Here is a 14,470-nt window from a genome sequence, read left to right on the forward strand (position 1 = left end):
TCTAGACAGGTTTATCTGGGGAACATCCCCGCTTATCAGGAAGAATAGTGTTCAGAATGCGATGAATCAGAGGGAAACAAGCGCTAAGGTTGATGGAAGAGGAAGGCACTAGGAGTCAGATAGGTTCTGGCAGATCTCCTGACCTCCTGGAAACTCAGTTTCCTTACCTGTAAAATGGGGGTAGAAACTCCTCGTCTGTGTACCTCAAAAGGTCTTAGGCTCTACAGCAGCGCTTCTCAACCTTTGGGACGAGACCCACAGGTTGAGAACCACTAGCGGGGTCACCTAAGACCATCGGAAAACACAGATATTTACATTACGATTCATAACAGTAGCAAAATTACAGTGATGAAGTAGCAACGAAAATAATTTTAAGGTTGGGGGTCACCACCACATGAGGAAATGTATTAAAGGGTCTCGGCATTGGAAAGATTGAGAACCACTGCTCTAGAGTCAATGAAAAACATATCCTCAGGAGAAGTTTAAAAAAGTAAAAGACAAAGAGCCTGCCAGGTAGCTCAGTTGGTTAGAGCATCATCCCCCTACGCTAGGGTTGCAAGTCTGATCATACAAGCATCAACCAATGAATGCATAAGTAAGTGGAACAACAAATCAGTCTCTCTCTCACTCCCTCTAAATCAATTTTAAAAAAACCACAGTGCATCTAGCTGGTGGGTTCCCACGGCCTGGGTTTAGGAACTAGGCTCCAGCAGGGCCATTTGCAGCAGGCGTGGTTCGTTCAATCAAAGGCAGATTTCTGTGGTGGGACACTTATCAGTGGAGACAGGCTCAATTATTTTCATTATATGGAGTCCACAGACAGGATGAACAATGGGTCTGAGCCAGAGAAGGGAACTTCAGGGGGACCCTCCCAGGTACCGTGCCCACTGAACCATGATGCCATGACGCCTTCTCCTTGGTGTAAGAGCAAGGTTGGGAAGACACTGATGATGGCTCCTGTTCTGCTGGTCCCAGCCTAAACTCCTAGAGGTTAACGTCCCATCTACCGTGTGGCTGACTCTAAATGCCTCAAATGCAATGAGCTTTATCAAGGAAGACCTCGTCTAAATGCAGGGGAAGGGATGCGGTAACCTGGGGATCCTCTCACCCCCATTCCTTTACCCAGGAAGACCCCTTTCCTTCTCCAATAGCAGGTCACATTACTAAGGGCCTCCTGCTTCCAGGCCCTGGGCTAAACACCATCTTATTTCACTTTCCCAACAACTTTTAAGTTCCATTCATCTAACTGGAGGGGCTGAAGAGTCACCTCAGGACGTGCCTCTGGGGTATTGGTTTTGGGATGGTTTTGAGCTAAAGGCAACGTTCCTCTCTGCAGGCTTGAGAAACTTCTGCCTCCCCACCCCCAACTGCCTAGAGAAATTTGAATAAGGGGCCTTTCCCATAATACAAGATTATCAGAGATAACCTTGTTTTGGCCTATCTGTAGGGCAGGGCCAACTTCTAATTACTAAACATCTGCTCTTCTGACTGTCCTCCTCCACCCCCACCCCCCCCCCCACCCCCCAAGCCCAGAATGTCCGGCATACCTCCTTTTCCCTTTCTGTCTTTGAGCCTCTCAGGAAGAGGGCAGGGGGAAATCCCCATTTTTAGACTAGCGGAAGGAATCTTGAGAATAAAGTCTCTTCTTCCTCCACATTGCAAATGAGGCAAGTGAGGCCCAGAAAAGGTTACCGTGACTTGACCAAGCCAAGTGGCAGAACCACGAAACCCAGACCTGCCTGAGCCCAGATGCCAAGTTCTCAACCACTCTACGCTTTTTCTTCTTCTTTCTGTCTCCTCTGTGTATGACCAAGGCTTCCTAATACCCCAAATCAGACCGACTCTTTTTTTTTTTTTTTTTTGGGGGGGGGTTACTATTGGCAGGGCTGGGGCTCCTCAGGAGGCTGACCTTGGAAGAATCAGGCCCCTCAGGTGGAAGCGTTACTGTTTATGAGATTCTCAAGAACAGGAAACTTCCCGGGCAGCCTGCAATAAATTCCAGCCTTCCTTCCTTTGTGATTTCACCCCGGGAGCCGCGCTCTGGGATGACTCATCTCTAGAGCAGCAGGACATCTCCACTGGAGACTGGAGGTGACCTTGGCCGGGCACTTACATCCTGTGCCTGGTTTCCTGGTTTGTCAAGTGGGCAGCCCCGGCCTCCCAGCCCGGCTGGCTGTGGCTACAACAAAAGGGTGAACACAAAGCCTGTCAAAAATAATTTTTGAAAGAGAATGCAAAATACTGAGTTCCCTCACTCCCACCCAGTCTCACAAACCACAAGCCATTATCTAAATCCTCTCCGATCTTAATTCCGGCTCCTGTCTTCTCCTTGTAAGGGCAAACTGGGATTACTGGAAAAGAAAAGGTGACATTGATAATAACCCTTTTTTCCATCAGTCATTAGTCACTCCTTCAGCCCATCACCCTTTCCTAATTACTAATAACTGCTAACATTCACGGAGCCGTAATTAAACACGTATTTTATGTATCTTTTCCTCCTTGAATCCCTTTGTAAGTGTCTATGGCTAGCCCCACTTCACAGATGAGGAAAATAAAGTTCAGACCCGATGACAACATAAAGTTAACATAGATAGTAGGGGTCAAAGCTCAGATTCCAACTAATCAGATCTGTCAGCCTCCACTAACTAGAATGCCTTCGCAACTTCATTTTATTTCTTCTGTTTTTTGTTCATTTTTTTCTCTCTCTCACTGACTCCATTTTAAATTAGCGAGCCCCAGCATTCTCTCACCACCTTCCCCACTTAATTTTTCTCCATCCGTTCTCAGGCTTCTCACGCTCTTTAACTAGGCATTTACTACCCCGTCCCTCCCCCCAATCCAAGTAGCCTATAAATCCACACAGGCAGAGGTTTGGGGGGCTGTCTCGTCACTGTGGTGTCCCTTCAGTGCCTACGACAACGCCTGACACAAAGTAAGTACTCAATAAATATTTATCAAGCAATGAATTTGGCAAAAAAAAAAAAAAAAAAAAAATTCTCATCAACTGTTTCCAACTGTCCTGTCTACTAGACTGTAAATTTTGGCAGTTGTTTGTTCGTCTCAGTCCCCTCATCCCCTTCAGTCTAGAATGATACTTAGAACAGAGTAAAATATTCCTCCAATATCTGGGGCCATGACTTAACTCCACGTGGTTTTGGAATGGGCGTGGGGGCAGTCTCCTGCTTCGGGAATTCACTCTGGAGCCCACAATAAAGTGGGAGTTTCATGAGACACCGAGAGGAGCTGGGGAGCTGGGAGCTTCCTCTCTGTGGCCCTGGACTCAGCCCTCCCCATCCTGGCGCAGGATGCTGATGGACAGGTCGAGGGAGGGCTCGCCAGTCTGATGCAAAGGTCTCTGCATTTTGTTTGCCATGTTTCTCTGAATCATCTTCCCTGGGCCGTGGGAAGGGTTCAGCATGTGGCTTCACAAACTCTGCTGAGCAGCAGGCTGAGCAGGAGGGTTGGAAATGATATGGGGGGCGGGGGGGGGGGGGAGATCTAATTAAGCAGAGTAGGTGATAGTGTCAGGGGGAAAAAAGGAAGCAAGTAGCAATTTGGATATCTGCCTGCAAATAAAAGAGATGACTGTCGTTTTCTCCTCTGGCTCCTGTTTGCTCTATAAATCTCAGCTCACTAATCCAAGTGTTTTAATTATCGCTGTATAATACAACCTGCTGTGTTGGGCCCATCATGGGGAAATTAAAACTAAGGAGGGGGGGCAGAGGGATCCAGGCTACCCCGTTCTCCCATCTCTCTTGTTTACATTAATCTGAAGGTGTTTTCCCCCCTTGTGCCATAAACTCAACATGGGGTCCTCCTGCATCAAACATATTACCTCCTTCCACTCACAAAGAGGAACTTCAGCTCAGCGCTCTCCCCCCTAAACCATGCACCTCAGGGACCTGGAGGTACCTAGCCACTGTTGACACTTAATCCCCAAGAAATCAGAAGAACCAAGTCCGTGAACTAAACACCAAAAGGAGAATCCCTCAGTGAGAAGCTGCATGATGGGTAAGACTAGCATTTGAATTTCACCTCCACTACCTGCTAGCTGTGTGGCCTTTAGGCAAATCACTTAACCTCTCTGAGCCGTGGCTTCTTCAAATAAAATACAGCAATAACAGAAATATAAAATTTAATTATATTTTATATAAAATATATATAAAAAATAAAATATAAACACACACACATACACACACACACTCACCCATGTTCTGTTTTTCTCCATAGCAGGAGGCACTACTTGGCATTTTATATACACTGAGTGGCCAGATTATTATTATAGTGGCCAGATTATTATTATCTCTGAACGCATAGTAATCTGGCCACTCAGTGTGTGTGTGTGTGTGTGTGTGTGTGTGTGTGTGTGTGTGTGTGTATTTTTTAATTTATTTTTTTAAGAGGCCTGGTGCATGAATTCGTGCATGGGTGGGATCCGGCCAGCCTCGCCAGGGGTAGGGGACATGGGCAGTTGGCCGGCCTGCCTGCTGGTCGAACTCCTGGTGGAGGGGACAATTTGCCTATTACCCTTTTATTATATAGGATATATACTGAGGGGCCAGATTATTATGCGTTCAGAGATCACAATAATCTGGCCACTCAGTGTATACTTCACATTTTGTTTAAATGTTTTTGTCTTCTTCACCTAAAAAGTAAATTCCCAAGAAGTTTGTTTTGTTAACTACTGTATGCCCAGCCTCTATACAAAAGTGCCTGGCATCTAGCAGCTGTTTAGTAAATAGTAAATGAATGAAAACGCAGGAGCTGCCAGAGACCACTCCTCCATGCTCTCACATCCAGCTCCTCCCAGGGTAGGCAACTGAGGCCAAGAGACATCAGAGGGCCTGCCCTCTGGTTCCTGCTTCCCCAGCACTGTGTGGTGGTGGAGGCCCGGGCCCCTGCCTCCTGCTGTCCCTGCTCTGCCTCCGGCTAGCCTGCTCAGACCAGCCACTCAGCATGATGGTACCCTGTGCTCCTCATCTGAGGAATGGAAACAATTAGGCAGATGGCTTTCCCTCCCAAGCACTCAGAACCTGGATGCCCCAGTGACTGGCAATCTATAAAAGTGAAAAGGACAGGTGGAGATACCGCAGCCGCCCTGGAAATCCATCAACAAATGCGCTCACGGTTGAGGAAATGCAGACAGCTGCAGCACAAAGGAGCCAAAATCCTCCAGCATCGAGGACCCTCTTGGCTTTCTGCACTGACTGAAGGCAAACACTGCCTTTCTGGGGCTTCTGGGTGACTTCCTCTTGCACAGACATAGGGGATGCTGGGAGGAGAGATGCAAATCCCAGTTCCATCATGCCTAGGTGGGACAACAACCTCTCAGGATCTTTCTAAGGATCAAATGAGAAAGTGCATATAGGACACCTGGCACAGTGCATGGCACATAGCAGGGATGTGAGAGCACTGATGGGCTGATGACACTGAGGATATCCAGAGGCACACATCCTCCCTGCCCTACCCCCATCCACCTCACCAGCTTGGAACTTAGGTTCTTGAAAAAGAAGGGGACTACTCAGCTCTAGTAATCCAGCACCAGAGAGCTTTTCAAAGGGGCCCATTTTTCCATTCAAGCCCAGTGGAAAGAACTCAAGACTCCAAGTCAGGTCTTCCTCATCCTCCAAGCCAATCAGGACCTCAAAAGTCTCCAAAAAGAGAAGACTCCAGCCCCAGCGTGTCAGCCACTTAGGCTCTTTTTATTCAGAAAATGGGATCTGGTCCAGAGCTCCCTGGAGTTGGAAGTGACCAAGAACCAACAAAAATATCCTGCCCTCCCTTCACTGCCTCATCATCAGATTGAAAGTTCGTCCTAAAAGAGGGACAGCACCAGTAGCCAGAATGCGGTGACTCACTGAGGCCTGGGCTTCCACTTACGCTGTGTGAGCTGGTCGGGTTCCCCAAGCCCTCTGGACCTGTTTCCTCGGCTGTGCACTACGGGGAATGGTGACGCCTGTCTCATGGCGCGATTGCAGGGACTAAATGGAAGAAGGCGGCTAAACGCAGTGCCAAGCCCAATCACAAGCATTAAGTTCTCCGAAAGAACACTGCACGGCAAAGGCGGTCCTTCCAGACCACAGAGCAGACTGCAGGTTGAGAAAGGATATTAACTCCACCAAAGGCTTCCAGAAACCTTACAAAGCAACGGGGATGGGGGTGAGGGTGTGGGGTGAGGAATGCTGCAAAAAGACAGGGGAAACAGACTCGGGCAGCTCCTGAAGGAGGGGTGCCTGACTGGAAGGGGCAGGGGAGCACTCCCCGTTAAGTAACTGCCCAGGCTTTGGACTTCCCAATGCCAGCGGTCACTTCTGACGATTGGGGATTCAGAATAGGTCCCCCCCAGCAGTATTGTTACAAGCCTAAATTCTGGGGTGAACCAAATTTGGGGTAAAGTGGCTACCAGGGGGGTTCCAGGAGCTGGTGACTTTTGGCTACTTGTGTAACCTCCCTGGGCCTCGGTTTCCCTAAGGACACCGGAGCTAAGGCCACAGCCTCTGCGGCGAAGTAGGGGGGCTGCAGGAGGCGGGCGCGCATCAGCCGCGGAGCCGGGACGCGGGAGCGCGGGTTCCATTCGTTCCCGGGGGGCCGGGCGGGGAAGGGCCCGGGCGCGCAGGTCCACACGAGCCGAGGCCCTCGCTGCGCCGCAGCTGTTGGAAAAATAATCAGAAGAAAGCAACTGGAACGCGATCGGGGGCGTGTGGGGGGCGGGGGGCTCCCCCGGCAGGCGCCCCGGTGCCGGCGGGGGCCCGTGGCCTGGCCGCCGGGGCCGGGGGGCCGGGAGCGGGCGCCCCGCGGGAGCGCGAGTCCCCGCTGCGCCGGGCCCGGCGGGGGCGGCGGAGGCGGAAGCGGGGGCGGCCGGAGCGCGGTGGGGATGTTTAAAGGAAATTTACAATCATTTCCTCTCTGTGGTTTGGTGACAAATCAACAACATCCTGTTCTTTTGTGAGGCTCCGGGCGCCTGCGAGGCGGGGGAAGCGCTCCGGCTCTTAAAGGGACACACACACAGGCCCCCGCCTTGCAACCCCCCCCCACCTCCCCCGCCACCACTCCCCTGCGGCTCAAAAAAAAAAGAAAGAAAGAAAGAAAAAGAAAAAAAAATCGCAGCCTCCCCAAGGCGCCACCTCCGGGGAGCGCGCGGCCGGAATGCGGAGGCGGCGGGCCGAGCCGCCCTCTGGCCACGACCCGGATCGCAGCGCATTCCGGCCTCCGCGGCGCCCCCCCCCCCTCCGCACCCGCTGCACCCCCGCCGGCTCCCCGCCCCGCACCCCAGGGGCGGGAGGAGGGGGGGCGCCCCTGATGGATGGAGCAGCCCGGGGCCATCTCCCGCCGCTGGGGCCGTAGGGGCTCCCGCCCGGCGCTTCCCCTTCCAACCCCCAGCCCTAGGGCAGCGCCCCCCGCCCCGGCCTCGGACCTCCGGATAGTTGGTTTTTTTTTAATCCCTTTTTCCGAATCCCCTCGCCTCGAATTTTCCGAGCCCCCAAGATTCTGGATTTATGGCTAAAATGTCGACGTACGCACAAGAGGTTTATAAAAACGCCGAAGCAGAGAGAGGCTTCCTGAGCTGTGGGAGTAATGAGAATCAGATGGCTAAGACCAGAAAAATAAAAAATATTCAACTGCCCTCCTGGGATTTCATTCAGTCACTTAATGAGGTTTTTGTTTGTTTGTTTGTTTGTTGGTTGTTTTGGTGTGTTTTTTTTACTAAGCACTGGTCACCATTCTAGGCCCAGTATAGCAGGAACAAGACAGGCACGGTCCCTACTCCCAGGGGCTTAAATTCTGAAAATAAAATGAGCGAACGCACAGAGTTATTGCACACGCTATAAGCGCTAGGATGAAAAGTGTCATATTGCATAGCAACGGGCTTTCTATAGGGAGACCTCTCGGAGCCAGTGACCATCTGATTGGGACCTGCAGGGTGACATGCCAGCCCTATTATTAGAAAAGCTACTGGAAGCCAGGACCATCTGAAGGCCACCCTGGGGACAAGTTCCTTTCATGGGGACATGCCTGGGAGGTTGGCATCCAGGATAAAACAAACCTGGGCTCTTCTGCTGTGGCTGCAATGACCAGGGCACTCTGTGTGCCTCAGTTTCTCATCTGGAAAATGAGAACCCTAAGAGAAACTCAACTCTCAACCCCGGGTGAATTAGAATCACCTGGTAGGTTTGCAAAAGCACCAACCCCTGCACCTACCTCAGGCTAACGGAATCAGGCGCTGGGCACTGGCATTTTTATAAGGAGCCCTGGGTGAGTTTAGTGTACAGCCAGGGTCAAGAAGCAGTGACCTCAGTGACCTCTAAAGTGTGGTTTTAAAGCACCACGAGAGCTATTTGGATTCAGAGTATACAGCTAATAAGAGGTCTTGCCTGAATCCTCTAAGCTGGGGTCCCTTTCCAGGGACAAGGAGCAAATTGCTACTAAGAGAGCTGTTAGTCACACGGAGTAGCTCCCCGGAGAAGAGGGTGCGGTGCGTTATTCGGTCTGGGCTGCTCATACATCTTGGATGGAGGCAGGCGAGTGGCCTGGGTGACTCCTGGGCCTTCTCACAGCCCCAAAGTGTGCATGCCCACCGTGCAGGTCCCAAATGAGAAGGTAACTCTAAGAAGACAGACTTTTATGTTTCTCTGCATTGGCCTTGGTCATTTTCAAAGATGATCTCCATAAAATATGTGTTTGTATGCATTTTTTTTTTTTTTAAATTTACTGATTGTTAAGTGAAGGGGGAAAGAGGGGAGAGGAAGGTAGAGATAGAGAAAGAGAGAGAGAGAGAGAGAGAGAGAAATTGATTAGTTGTTCTATTCATTTATTTGATTGGTCCTTGTATGTGTCCTAACCAGGGATTGAACCTGCAACCTTGGCACATTGGAGGACACTCTAAACAACTGAGCTACCCAGTCAGGGCAAATGTGCAGTTCAGCCTTAACAAGATGGAAGAAATCACTTGGCAGGGCCAGGAGGCGAGAAATTCCTGTACACCCCGGTATGGCCAGGATAGAATGTACTCACCGATCCACACACACTTCTCTCTGGGGCCCACCACTGTCCTTTGCACCTTTGACTATCTTCACATTTGAGGCAAGTAGTTCCCTGAGGCGGGACCCAGAGGAGGACATGGCAAATGGGAGCTGAAACAGGTTCCCCAGGAAAGTAAAAGACTTGTCAAAGCAGAGAGAAAGGGGAAGATGCTCTATTCTTACAGTGGAATACTATGCTGCTGTTAAAAAGGAGAAGAAAGCTGCATGGACAGACTAGAAAGATGCCAGTTGATATACAAGGTACATAATAGGATCACGCGCGCGTGCGCCTTCGCGCACATTCATGGAAGGGAAGAAACCAGTACAGCCATGTGGAAGGACAGACTCCAAACTATTACTAGTGATGACTGGGAAGATACATGGGGGCGGGGGGAGGGGACACAGAGCTGGAGTGTGTTGTAAACTTTTACTTTCTCTGTATTAAGGACAGTGATCATGTATTAAATTCTTTAAACATAAAAGTACTTCTACTATAAGTACGTAACAAAAACAAACATTAAAAGGGGAAGTATAAAGCCCACCCAGGGCCCTGGGAACTCTCTCCAGGGTACACTCCTAGCAATTCTGCCTTTGCAGATTGTCCCAGCTGGTCCCATGGCTCCTCCGTTGCTTTCTCCTCGGTGAGCCAGTCCAGGGGCAGTCTCCTGCCTGGTCAGCGACTTCCCCTCTAGTCAGCGCGTGTCCCACAGAAGACGGATTTGAGAGCTGCCAGCTCCAATTGATGCAAGAAACGACAGAGCTCGTTTGAAAGGAAAAATTGCCAGAGGTGCTCCTTGGCAGGAGAGGTGGGTGGAGGGAGTGGCATTAGTATTCCAAGGCCCTAACTTTTCTGTGTGTCTACATGCTATTCTGGAAGCTGGGAGAAGGATCTGACAGACCTAGACTTCAAGAGAAATAATAGTGTCTTACAGTCAGGACCTTATTCCAGAAATCCCAAAAGCTAGGGGCACAGGGTCCACTTATAACATTATACAGGGTGGGGCAAAAGTAAGTTTCCAGTTGTGAGGACGAGAAACACCGAGTTTATTCTCGTATCACTTACTGTATTATTTTCCATCTGAACAACTGTAAACTTACTTGGGCCCCACTCTGTATGCAGAATTGTCTCCACCAGCAAGGACCTGATAAATCCATGGCCTACGTGGCTGGCACAAGGTGAACTGTCATGCTCTAGGGAGGAATTGTTGGGCCACTCTGTACTTCCTCTTATTTATGTTTTCCTAGATCTTTGTAGTTTATAAAGAGCATGACGTCCTGGTGAAGAGCATGAGCTAAGAGGACAGAGAGCCCAGGTGGCCTCTCAGCTCCACCACCTTCTCTAAGCCTCACTTTCCTCTGCTCTAAAGTGGGAATAATAATAGTACTTACTTGGTAGAGGTTTTTTTGTTTTTTTTTGGTGAGAGTTAAATGGGACAATACAGGAAGTCTTGAACCTTGAATCTGGCACACACAGTCAATAGTAATTGTTGATTTGCTAACTAACTATGTATAGCAAGACCCAAGGCAGGTATTCACCAAGCCTTAATGAGAATAAGGTAGGTGACTGAGTATTTTGGTTCATCAGCATTCACACACTTACTAACATAACTAACACAGTTCAAACATAAGTCTGACTCTTGGCCTCCACAATTATAGATTTTTCAGAAGATGTGTGTCCACCAAAATTTTGCATGATTGAGCTATTACTGCATTCAAAAATTATCACCTTCAACTAAAGTTATTCAGTAAGACTCTCCATATGTAGGCCAGTGTGCTGGCTGCTGTACATATAGATCAAGACAAGTGATATTCCTTCCTTCTATTCCTCTAGGCCTGGCCATCTTCGAGTCTTTCAAATTCCCTTAGAAATAGGAATCCTGTCTTTCATGTTTTAACTTATGCTCCTGCCATCCTCTGTCTTGTTAGGAGAAAGAAAGTTTCTAGGGTAGGAGGCTTAAACGGATGGGCCATTAGCAGCATAACAAAGCAAAAGGAATTTTCCAGGTCACCAGCCAGCTTCAGAGTGGCATTTAAAATTCACTTGCTTAGTGGCAGACAAAGAGATTGGTCAGGAGAGGGTGGGGAAGGGTTTCTCCCAGCTGAGGAGGAACTGGGGACCACCTTTTTCATGGCCAGCAAAATCAGTAAACACCATAACATGCTGCTTGGTTTCTGAGCTGATCTTTTATCATTGCACTTGGGACACAGGTATGAAAAAGAAAATAACCATCTGTCTGCTGAACCCATAAATAAAAGGTTCTCCTTGGCTTCAGAGTTAGGGAACATCCGATCCCTGCTCAGGCTTCCACCATGATTTGCTAAAATATAACATACCCATAAATTTCTCCTGAGCCCACTGAACAACCTCTCTCTCTCCCTCTCCCCCCACACCTCCCCTCTCCCTTCCTCCCTCCCTCTCTCTCCTCTCTCTCTCTCTCTCTCTCTCTCTCTCTCTCTCTCTCTCTCTCTCTCTCTCTCACACACACACACACACACACACACACACACACACACACACCCTACCTTATTCCTACTGTGACAAAGTTCGGCAGGAGAAGAGCTACGATCATGCTGTGTTTCCCCCACCCCTTGCCTGTATTTTAAATTTTTATTTTTTGCAGGTCATTGGGGAAGGCAGTTTCGCCACTTAATTGGTAAGCAGATCTGCTCTGGTAGAAATGTTCTTCTAGGGATCATCTTTGATACTGAAGGAGGAGTGACTTGTAGAGTCCTGCTGAAATTCAGTAGCTGGGCCTTGTTACCTCCCTGTACCACTCTCCCCTCTCCCACAGTTCGTTGCTCCAAAACCATTCATAGCCCTATGGTCACTTAAATAGGCCTTAAAATTCCTACAACCTCCCCCTGGCCCATGTGGCTCAGTTGGGTGAAATGTTGTCCTGTGCACTGCAAGGTCACAGGTTTGATTCCAGTTGAGGTGCTTCCGGGAGGCAAACAATCAATGTATCTCTCTCACTCACATCAAAGTTTTTCTCTCCCTTCCTTCTTCTCCAAAAACCAATGAAAGGAAAAATTGGCAACAAAAATATTCCTACAACCTCTTGACCCTGAGGGCCCCACCAAATTGCACAAGGATGCTTAAGTAGCAGTGATACACGTTTTTAGGTTTTTCCAAACTCTTTAAAACTCAGCAGAAGGAGCGCACAAAATATGAAAAACAGAAACTATGGTTTCTGTTTGAAACCAATCACAATGCTGCTCAAAAGGGTCCTAAGATTCAAAGCTTGAGAAAAAAAAAAATCACTATTTAGAATAGGGGTGTCGAACTCAATCAGAGAAGGGGCCAAAATCTAAAATCCAGCCTAAATCGCAGGCCGAATGGTTTACTGAACAGTCATAAACTGTCATTGTGATGGAAACACAGCGGAGTGCAGTGATGACAGCGCGGTGCGGGCCACATTGCAAGGCCTGGCGGGACGGATTTGGCCCGCGGGCCTTGTGTTTGACACATGTGATTTAGAATATCATTCTATTCGTGTTTTTATGAACAGATCACTGTCTATAAAATGCTAAAAAAAATTTTTTTAATTTATTTTTAGAGAGAAGAAGAGAGAGAGAGAGAGAGAGACATTAATGTAAGAGAAACATTGATCAGTTGCCTCCTGCCATGACCAAGTATTGAACACAAAACCTGGACATATGCCCCAACTGGGAATTTAAAACCCAACACTTTCTGGTGCACCAGAAGTCACTCCAACCAACCAACTGAGCCACCTGGCCAGGGCTAGAACACTTTTTGATCCAGCCCTGCCTACCTGAACTCCATGCAGTTACTCCCATGGTGTCTACTCTCTGGATTTACTCCTGTTTTGTTGTTGCAGGTCCTCCACTAGCTTCCTTGGAGGAGATACGTTTTTTGAGACCTTGCATATCTGAACATGTCTTTCCTTTATTCTTCTTTTCCACATTTTAATTGGTAGTTTTCCTAGGTATAAAATTCTAGGTTGTAAAGCATTCCTCAACAAGCCTAGGTCTCTCCAGCATCCAGGTCTTTAAACTAGAAATATCCTTTTGCATAGAATACATACCTCTCACCCACCCTTGCCCTTATGTAGCTAACACCTCATTATTCTTGTCAGGAAAACTTCCCTGCACAGCCCCCTGCCCACCCTAGCTGGATAGATATCCCTCATATTTGTTCCCACAACACCTGGGGCTTACCTTCTCAATACACACTATTGTCATTACCTGTTTATTTTGTGTCCTTTACTAGTTTGTGAGTTTGAGGGCTAAAAATTCAGAGCCTGTTATGCCACTCAGTAAATACTTGTAGAACAAAGGAATAAATTAATGGTTGTAATGATTTGTGTGTTTTTTTTGTTTGTTTTTATTATAAGATACAATTGTTAATAAAAAGTTTGACGAATGCATGCTCTGGGTCTGGGGGTAAAGAACAGGATTAGTCTGGGGAAAGAAATGCCTTCTTGATACTAGGAGTATAGAAAATCCTTGTAATTTTCTTGTTCAATATTTGCTTTCCATGGGGACAGGGACCAGGTCTGCCCAGCTCACTGTTGTGTTCCTAACAACTAGACCATAATGACAGCTTAATAAAGAGCTGATGAATGAATGAACTGGTCCAAAGGGAGTTCTATGCATTATACCACCAAGAAAACCAAGGGAGAAAAAGTCCCTAAGCTGTTTTACCAGCTTGGGAAATGAGTAGTTTGAATTGAAAACTCAATTCATCATTTCTTCCCATCTAACCTCAACAGAAAACCAGGACCCTCTTCCAATTCCCTGTTCCAGATACAGGCCTTCCCTCCCTTGGACACCTGGATTTGAAGCCCAAGAATTATTTGGCTTGGGCCCTCTTCATCGTAGTCTGTTTCTTTTCTGTCATCATTTCCTTAGAGCCTCCTCTCCCTTCACAACAACTTTCTCACAGAGCCTCCTTTTCCACTCTTCTTGCTAGTACCCCCACGGAGGCCCCAATCACCCACACCTACCTTCTCACGTGGCTCTGTCCTCTCTCCCAGTCACTTGGACTCCTCTGTAGATGAATCTTTCTGTAGCATCACTTTTCATAGTGTCTCTTCAACAGCCAAAACATCTTTAGAGGCTCTTCATTTCTTTCCACATTAAGTCACTACTTCCCTGCTATTTCTCAACCTTCAGAATGGCTCCTAACACTCTGTTTTTCCCTCCCTACACACACCAGCTCACTTATCGCACACACACACACACAACTCACTCTGATGAGGCAAGATGTTCCACTGACTCCGAGCAGACTTCTACACAATTTGTGCAATCTCTGGAATGTTCTCCCCACCCTCTCTTAATTCAATCCATCCTTCCAGACCTGGTTTAAATCTTTCCTCCTCCAAGATGCCTTCACTGTCAACTTCAAGCCTTGCTGATATTCCCAACTTAAAATCCAAATAGTACTTATCATCTTTCCAGCCCAATTAAATCCCGATGGGTACCTTATA

The 14,470-nt window shown here is 48.1% G+C and overlaps 1 long non-coding RNA gene across 1 annotated transcript in view; it reads right to left on the minus strand.

Annotated features, from left to right (window-relative positions):
* LOC123651757 overlaps positions 1-14,194 on the minus strand; it is a 69,218-nt gene extending 55,024 nt beyond the window's left edge. The window contains exon 1 of the long non-coding RNA XR_006740663.1: positions 13,988-14,194. This is a non-coding gene — a long non-coding RNA (uncharacterized LOC123651757). The remainder of the gene's footprint in view (positions 1-13,987) is intronic.
* Between the last annotated feature and the right edge of the window lie 276 nt (positions 14,195-14,470).

Source organism: Pipistrellus kuhlii, unplaced genomic scaffold (assembly GCF_014108245.1).
Source record: "Pipistrellus kuhlii isolate mPipKuh1 unplaced genomic scaffold, mPipKuh1.p scaffold_m20_p_8, whole genome shotgun sequence".
NCBI lineage: Eukaryota > Metazoa > Chordata > Mammalia > Chiroptera > Vespertilionidae > Pipistrellus > Pipistrellus kuhlii.